Here is a 7,566-nt window from a genome sequence, read left to right on the forward strand (position 1 = left end):
TGTCTCCCTCTCTCTCTCTCTGCCCCTCTCCCTGTCATGCTCTGTCTCTCTCAAAAGTAAATAAAGATTAAAAAAATTAAAAACAAAAAGAACTATCTCAACCTTGGACACACCACTTAAATTTGGGGAGCTTAGTTCCTTCTAACTAATGGGAGAATACTTGTTCAATCTACTGCCCAGTGTTGTTGAAGCAGAAAGCATTTGTAAACTGCAAAATGCTATAGAAACGCTGAAAGAAAGGCATATATTAGTTACTGATTTAGAAGAAAATTGTTCGATTGTTAAGTCTATTCCTATCTGAGCTACTATATTACCTATTGCCATGTTACTTATAGTAATATACACTATATATTACGGTAGTATACCCTACTATATTATATTACTATATATTACCATAGTACATATTACTATTGACTCATCAAGAATGACACGCTACTGAGGTGAAAATACTCCAAGATTAAACAGAATCTTTGAAGTGTATGTGGAACTTTCTAAAAAATATTACTATGAAGAATATAAGAGGATGGGCGCCCTGTGGCGGCCGGTGCACAGATTGGACTCCACTTGCTTCGGCACTGTGTTCTGCTTCCTCTGCAACCTTGTCTCACAAACCCAATACGGCTGAGATTGAGAAATTCGTCAAATCGAAATTGAAGGCAACAGAAACGCAAGAGAAAAGCCCACCGCCTTCCAAAGAAACCAGCGAATAGGAGAAGGGAGCAGGTGGATCGTAATGAGGCGAGCGCCACCAATATGCACGGTACCTTTCACAGGCATTGCATGTACTTCTCGTAGCTGTTTAACTTTGTAAGATGCAAAGAGTTTGGATCGAGTGTAAGTGACTGTGCTACCCCTTTTCACATGGAAGAATCGAGAACCACTGACAGCAAGCCACCCCCGGCTCTCCCGTCTGCCAGCTGGCTGGTGGGGAAGGAAGAGAGCCTGCACGTCGGTGAAGCAAGAAGTTGGTGGCACCACAGTGAAGTTTAAAGTAAAAACCAAGCTGGTCCAAGGTGTCCTACTGGCTGCAAAATGCAGTTTCCTCACTGCCATTTTGTTGTTGTTGTTCAAACGATCTTAATTATTGGAATGTATAATTTTTACTATGCAAATAAAAAGTTTTAAAACCTGAAAAAAATGGGGCGCCTGGGTGGCGCAGTCGGTTGAGCGTCCGACTTCAGCCAGGTCACGATCTCGCAGTCCGTGAGTTCGAGCCCCGCGTCCGTGAGTTCGAGCCCCGCGTCAGGCTCTGGGCTGATGGCTCGGAGCCTGGAGCCTGTTTCCGATTCTGTGTCTCCCTCTCTCTCTGCCCCTCCCCCGTTCATGCTCTGTCTCTCTCTGTCCCAAAAATAAATAAACGTTGAAAAAAAAAAAAAGTTTTAAAAAAAATAAAACCTGAAAAAAATGTAATAGGATGCCTGTGAGAATTGTGGTTTAATATTACATTTCAAGTTTCTGAAGTCTATGTAAACAAAATGCTTGGATCACATTGTCTTCTGAAACGACCACACTATCAAAGACCACTTGGTAGAACTTCGGAGATCACCTGTGCATGTGGATGGTATTTGCAACCCCACGGAAATGGAATGGAAGCTGTCTCCAGTGTGGACACAAAATGGGAGACTTCTTGACTGCCCTGATTGTCAACCTGGGTAATAAGACTTCTACTAGCCCATCAGTCTACCACACAGCATTTTCCATGCTTCTGGTAACCTCGGTGCATCCTCTCTCTTTTATTTTTTTAATTTATTTTTTATTTGAGAGAGAGAGTGTATGAGCAGAGGGGAGGGGCAGAGAGAGAGAGAGAGAGAGAGAGAGAGAGAGAGAATCTTAAGCAGGCTCCACACTCAACGAGGAGCCCAACTTGGAGCTCGATCCCTCTACCCTGGGATCATGACCTGAGCCGAGTCGGATGCTCAACTGACTCAGCCACCCCGGTGCCCCCTTCTCTCTTTTATTTATTTATTTATTTATTTATTTTAATTTTATTTTAATTTAATTTTATTTTTTTTTCAACGTTTTATTTATTTTTCTGGGGACACAGAGAGACAAAGCATGAACGGGGGAGGGGCAGAGAGAGAGGGAGACACAGAATCGGAAACAGGCTCCAGGCTCTGAGCCATCAGCCCAGAGCCTGACGCGGGGCTCGAACTCACGGAGCGCGAGATCGTGACCTGGCTGAAGTCGGACGCTTAACCGACTGCGCCACCCAGGCGCCCCCCCTTCTCTCTTTTAAACAGAGTTGGATGTTTCAAGTCAGAAGCATTATAGTATTAATAGTATTAATTATCATTTTATGGCTGGAAGAAATTAGATGAAAGGTGAAGACATTCCCAAGGTCACAGAGCAAGTGTGATTCCCACATCAGTTGAACTCGGTTCCTATACTTGGATGTGGAGTGATGTGTGTCAGGTGGAACAACGGCTTTTCCCTTTTTAAATTTACAGGGAACTCAGTTTATTTTACATGTTCTTTCTTGGTTTTGTCTCTGGATTTCTGGCCTTTATCATTTGACGGTAAAACCAGACATCTGAACCAAACTTCTCATGTTTTAACCTTACACAAAATGGCAAAAAGCCACGGAATGGGAACCTGCCACTAGCATGACCTTCAGGTTGAAAGGAAGAGTAAAGCTTCCGTGACTGAGTAAAAGTGAGTGGAACATGAATCATCCGAAAAGACTGCTTGGCCTCAGATGAACTAGCATAGTGTTGATTCAGTAACCCATATTCCCTGCTTAGCCCGTTAGCCGGCGTTAGTTACATAGCATGTTAAGTAACCTGGATCTTGCGTATAAAAACACTTCATTTAAAATTTGTGCTTCTTTAGTTGTGTGTGGGAGGTACATTGTCATAAGCACATAAAAACAAGGGGATAGACTGGGGCACCTGGGTGCTCAGTCGGTTAAGCGGTCCACTTTGGCTCAGGTCACGATCTCGCAGTTTGGGAGTTTGAGCCCCGCATTGGGCTCTGTGCTGACAGCTCAGAGCCTGGAGCCTGTTTCGGATTCTGTGTCTCCCTCTCTCGCTGCTCCTCCCCCTCTTGCTGTCTCTCTATTTCAAAAATAAGTAAGCATAAAAAAAAGAAAGAAAGAATAAGGGTGTAGATGTTGAGAGTGAAGTAGAAAGGAAAAAAAATCCCGTCTCATAAATGTGATTCTGATGATTCAAGGAGAGCAGTTAAAAAGTTTCTGGCAGGGGCACCTGGGTGGTTCAGTCAGTTAAGCATCCCACCTTGGCCTAGGTCATGATCTCACAGCTCATGAGTTTGAGCCCAGTGTTAGGCTCTGTGCTAACAGCTCAGAGCCTAGAGCCTAGAGCCCAGAGCCTGCTTTGGATTCTGTGTCTTGCTTGCTCTCTGCCCCTCTCCCATTCTGTCTCTCTGTGTGGTTCAGTCAGGTAAAGGTATGACTTCCGCTCAGGTCATGATCTCACAGTTCATGGGTTCGAGCCCCACCTGGGGCTCTGCACTGACCGTGCGGAGCCTGCTTGTGATCTCCGTCCACTTCTCTCTGCCCCTCTCAACTTGCTCTCTCTCAAAATAAATAAATAAACTTAAAAAAATATATAAATATATAAACAGTTTTGCCAATCTTAGGAAGAAAGGAAATCTAAGAAGAATGATCACTCCGATCCTGAATATTTATGGACATCCAAGCCAGGTGATTGAATTTCCTCTTACCCTCCCTGGCTGGATGTAAATACCTCCTCTCTCTCCTGAGTGGCAGGGATGGTATGGGACAGATTCCAAATGAAACCACCAGTTTCTTTCAACTTGAGATCAGGAAGCACACTGAGCAAATTTGTGAAAAGATAAGCTAGTCTTTCTTGTCTTTACTTTAACAACAAATTACACATAATTAAAAAATATTCACACAACATAAAATTGGCCATCTTAACCCTTTCTAAATGTACAGTTCAGCAGTATTGGGTACATTCACACTGCTGTGCAACTGATCTCCAGAGCTTCTGATCTTGTGAAGCTGAAACTCTGTACCCAATGAACACAGCTCCCCTCCCCGCCTCCCCTGGGGACAACCATCCACTTTCTGTCTCTGTGAATTTGATACCTTTAGGCACCTGATGTAAGTGGAATCATACAGTATTTGTCTTTTTGTGACTGGCTTATTTTACTTAGCATCATGTCCTCAAGGTTCATCCATGTGACTTTTTAGGGTTGAATAATATTCCATTGCATAGATATATCACATTTGTTTATCCATTCATCTGTTTATGGACTTTTGGGTTGCTTCCCCCTCTTGGAGCTTATGAATAAAACTACTATAAACAGGGGAATGCAAATATCTTCAAAATCCACCTTTCATTTCCTCTGAAATATACCCAGAAGTGGCATTGCTGGATAGTATGGAAATTCTATTTTTAAGGTTTTCTTTTTTTTTTTTTCAGAGAGAGAGAGAGAGAGAGTGTGAGCAGGGGAGGGGAAGAGACAGAGAGAGACACAGAATCTGAAGCAGGCTCTAGGCTCTGAGCTGTCAGTACAGAGCCTGATCCAGGGCTTGAACTCACAAACCATGAGATCATGACCTGAGCTGAAGTCGGACGCTCAACCGACTGAGCCACCCAGGCACCCCTATTTTTAAGTTTTTGAGGACCTCCATACTATTTTCCACAGTGCCTGCACCAGTTTACATTCCCACCCACACTGCACAATGGTTCCTTTCTCTCCACATCCTTGCTAATATTTATTTCCTCCCTTCCTTCCTCCCTCCCTCCTTTCCTTCCTTCCTTCCTTCCTTCCTTCCTTCCTTCCTTCCTTCCTTCCTTCCTTCCTTTCTTTTTTGATAGAAACCATCCTAATGGGTATGAGGTGATCTCTCATTATGGTTCTGACCTGCATTTGCCAAATGAATTAGTGACATTAAGCTTCATTTTATATGCTTGCTGGCCATTGTGTATCATCTTTGGAGTAATGTCTATTCAGCCTTTACTTTTTGCATTCTTTCTCCATCTGAGTGGACTGCCCCTCTTCCTCATCCATCTCCTTTCTTATTTATTGATGCCCCACCTACACTCTTGAAAGAGGAGTTATGGCAGCCTCCAGAGATATGTATGAGATGATAAAATGAAATCGCTGAGAAAATGGGGTAAAGGGAAGTACAATGAGGAAAGGAAGGTGAGGCTCACAGGGGGGTGAGCACACAGGTGCATTTCTAAGGTCCTCTACAGTTGCTGTGGCTGTAGGCTCCTTAGCAGTCAGGACTTCAAAAAGAAAGAAAAGAAGTCCCCCCCTTTATCCCTCATTTGCCATTTGGGTTACTCTCTATCCTTTCTGTAGAAATCAGTGTCAATATCTAGTTTCCCTGCTTATGTTGTTTATACATAAACTTTAAAAAATCTTTTTATTTTATTATTTATTTATTTATTTTATTTACAAAAATTTTAATGTTTATTTTGAGAGAGACAGAGAGAGGGAGAGAGGAAGAGAGAGCGGGGGAGGGGCAGAGAGAGAGGGAGACACAGAATCGGGAGCAGGCTCCAGGCTCTGAGCTGTCAGCACAGAGCCTGACGCGGGGCTCGAACCCACAAACCGTGAGATCATGACCTGAGCCGAAGTTGGACGCTCAACTGACTGAGCCCCACCCAGGTGCTCCAATCTTTTTTTTTTAATAGTACATAATTTATTTATTTCAAATTCAAGTTAGTTAACATACAGTGTAGTATTGGTTTCAGGAGTAGAACCCAGTGATTCATCACCTACATCTCACACCCAGTGCTCATCATAATGAGTGGCTCCTTAATGCCCATTACCCATTTAGCCCATCCCCCACCCACACCCCTCCAACAACCCTCAGATTGTTCTCTGTATTTGAAGTCTCTTATCATTTGCTTCCCTCTGTTTTTAGATTTCTCCTTCCCTTCCCCTTTGTTCATCTGTGTTTCTTAAATTCTACATATGAGAGTGAAGTCATGATATTTTGTCTTTCTCTGACTTGTTTCGCTTAGCGTAATACAGTATAGGTCCATCCACATTGTTGCCAATGGCAAGATTTCATTCTTTTTGATCACATAAACTTAAAACATCTTAATCAGAGGGGCACCTGGGTGGCTCAGTCGGTTAGGTGACCTGTTCTTGATTTTGGCTCAGATCGTGATCACCGTTTGTGAGATCAAGCCCTGTATTGGGCTCTGTGCTGACAGCACGGAGGCTGCTTGGGATTCTCTCTCTCCCTCTCTCTCTGCCCCTTCTTCGCTTGCTCTCTTTCTCTCAAAATAAATAAATAAATTTTAAAATCTTAATTAGATAACTTACTTGTGTCAAATTTCTGTATAGTCAGAATTACATTTGTCTGCATGTATCAGAAAGGCCAAAAATAACAGTGGATTAAATAGTCATTTTATTTCTCTCTCATCTTAAAACAAATCTGGAAGTAGGCCACTCATTTCAGGCTGGTAGTTTCACACAATTGTCAGGGACTCAGGCTCATGTCTATTAGCAGAGGCTTCTAGACGTAAGATCACCTCCTTGTCCAATATGGCTGCTTGGAGCTCCAGCCATCATATCTACGTTCCAGGCAGCAGGGAAGAAGAGTGTAAGTTCACTTCTGCTTACATGCCATTGGTCAAATTTTAGATGCATAGCCACACCCAACCTCAAAGGACCCTGGGAACTGTAATCTTTGTATATGGGCATATATATAACAGTTTCTATTACTGTGTTATATTAGGTATTTCTTCCAAGACTGCCCCCTTTCTTACTGGGTTCTTTTGGCCCTCAGGTCTTCCACCCTGGGCCACTTACTTGTCTTGCTGTATTGAAGGGACCACTTCACTCCTCCTGGTTGGGAGAAGTCTGCAATTTGTATAGCATGAGGCTGACCTGTGGCCACCTCATAGATTTCCCAACTTGCACTTCCTTCACCTACCAGTGACAGTGCTGCCAGTGAGGCCACCCACCACCCCCTGCAAAGTTCACAAACACAACATGAGAGGACATGGGATATTGCCAGTCCCCCTGAGAGGCTCCAGGTGAGAAAAGTAGAGCTTTTCAGGGTTTTTATGTGGTTTTAATTTAAGAAAACTCAGACATAAACACAAGGTGAATTGAAATGCATTATTCTTGTTCCCAGGCTGCCCTTGTTATCTTTTAGTCGCTTGCTATGAAGTCTTGATTCACTTAATTCAATAACAGAAGTCTTTTTTTAGAAAAAAAAATTGTAATGTTTATTTATTTTTGAGAGAGAGAGAGACAGGGGAGGGGCAGAGAGAGAGGGAGACACAGAATCTGAAGCAGGCTCCAGGCTCTGAGCTGTCAGCACAGAACCCGAGGCAGGGCTCGAACTCACAAACCGTGAGATCATGACCTGAGCCGAAGTCAGATGTTCAACTGACTGAGCCACCCAGGCGTCCCCAGAAGTCTTGCTATAATGATAACAGCAAACACTACATGCTGGGTGTCTTGTACCCTTGTTGCCCCATTTCATGCGCCAGACAACTGATGCACAGAGAAGTTAAGTAACTTCCTGAGGTCACACAGCCAGTAAGTGGCAGAATCCTGAGCTCATGTCCTGGGAGAATCACTAGTCCTCCTTCATATTGCCTCTTGAGG

At 43.4% G+C, this 7,566-nt stretch overlaps 1 pseudogene; it reads left to right on the forward strand.

Moving 5' to 3' along the window:
- Nucleotides 1–1,140, forward strand: LOC121014142 (thymosin beta-4-like; annotated as a pseudogene).
- Nucleotides 1,141–7,566: the final 6,426 nt, after the last annotated feature.

Source organism: Herpailurus yagouaroundi, unplaced genomic scaffold (assembly GCF_014898765.1).
Source record: "Herpailurus yagouaroundi ecotype Mexico unplaced genomic scaffold, PumYag 201, whole genome shotgun sequence".
In the NCBI taxonomy this organism is placed as follows: domain Eukaryota; kingdom Metazoa; phylum Chordata; class Mammalia; order Carnivora; family Felidae; genus Herpailurus; species Herpailurus yagouaroundi.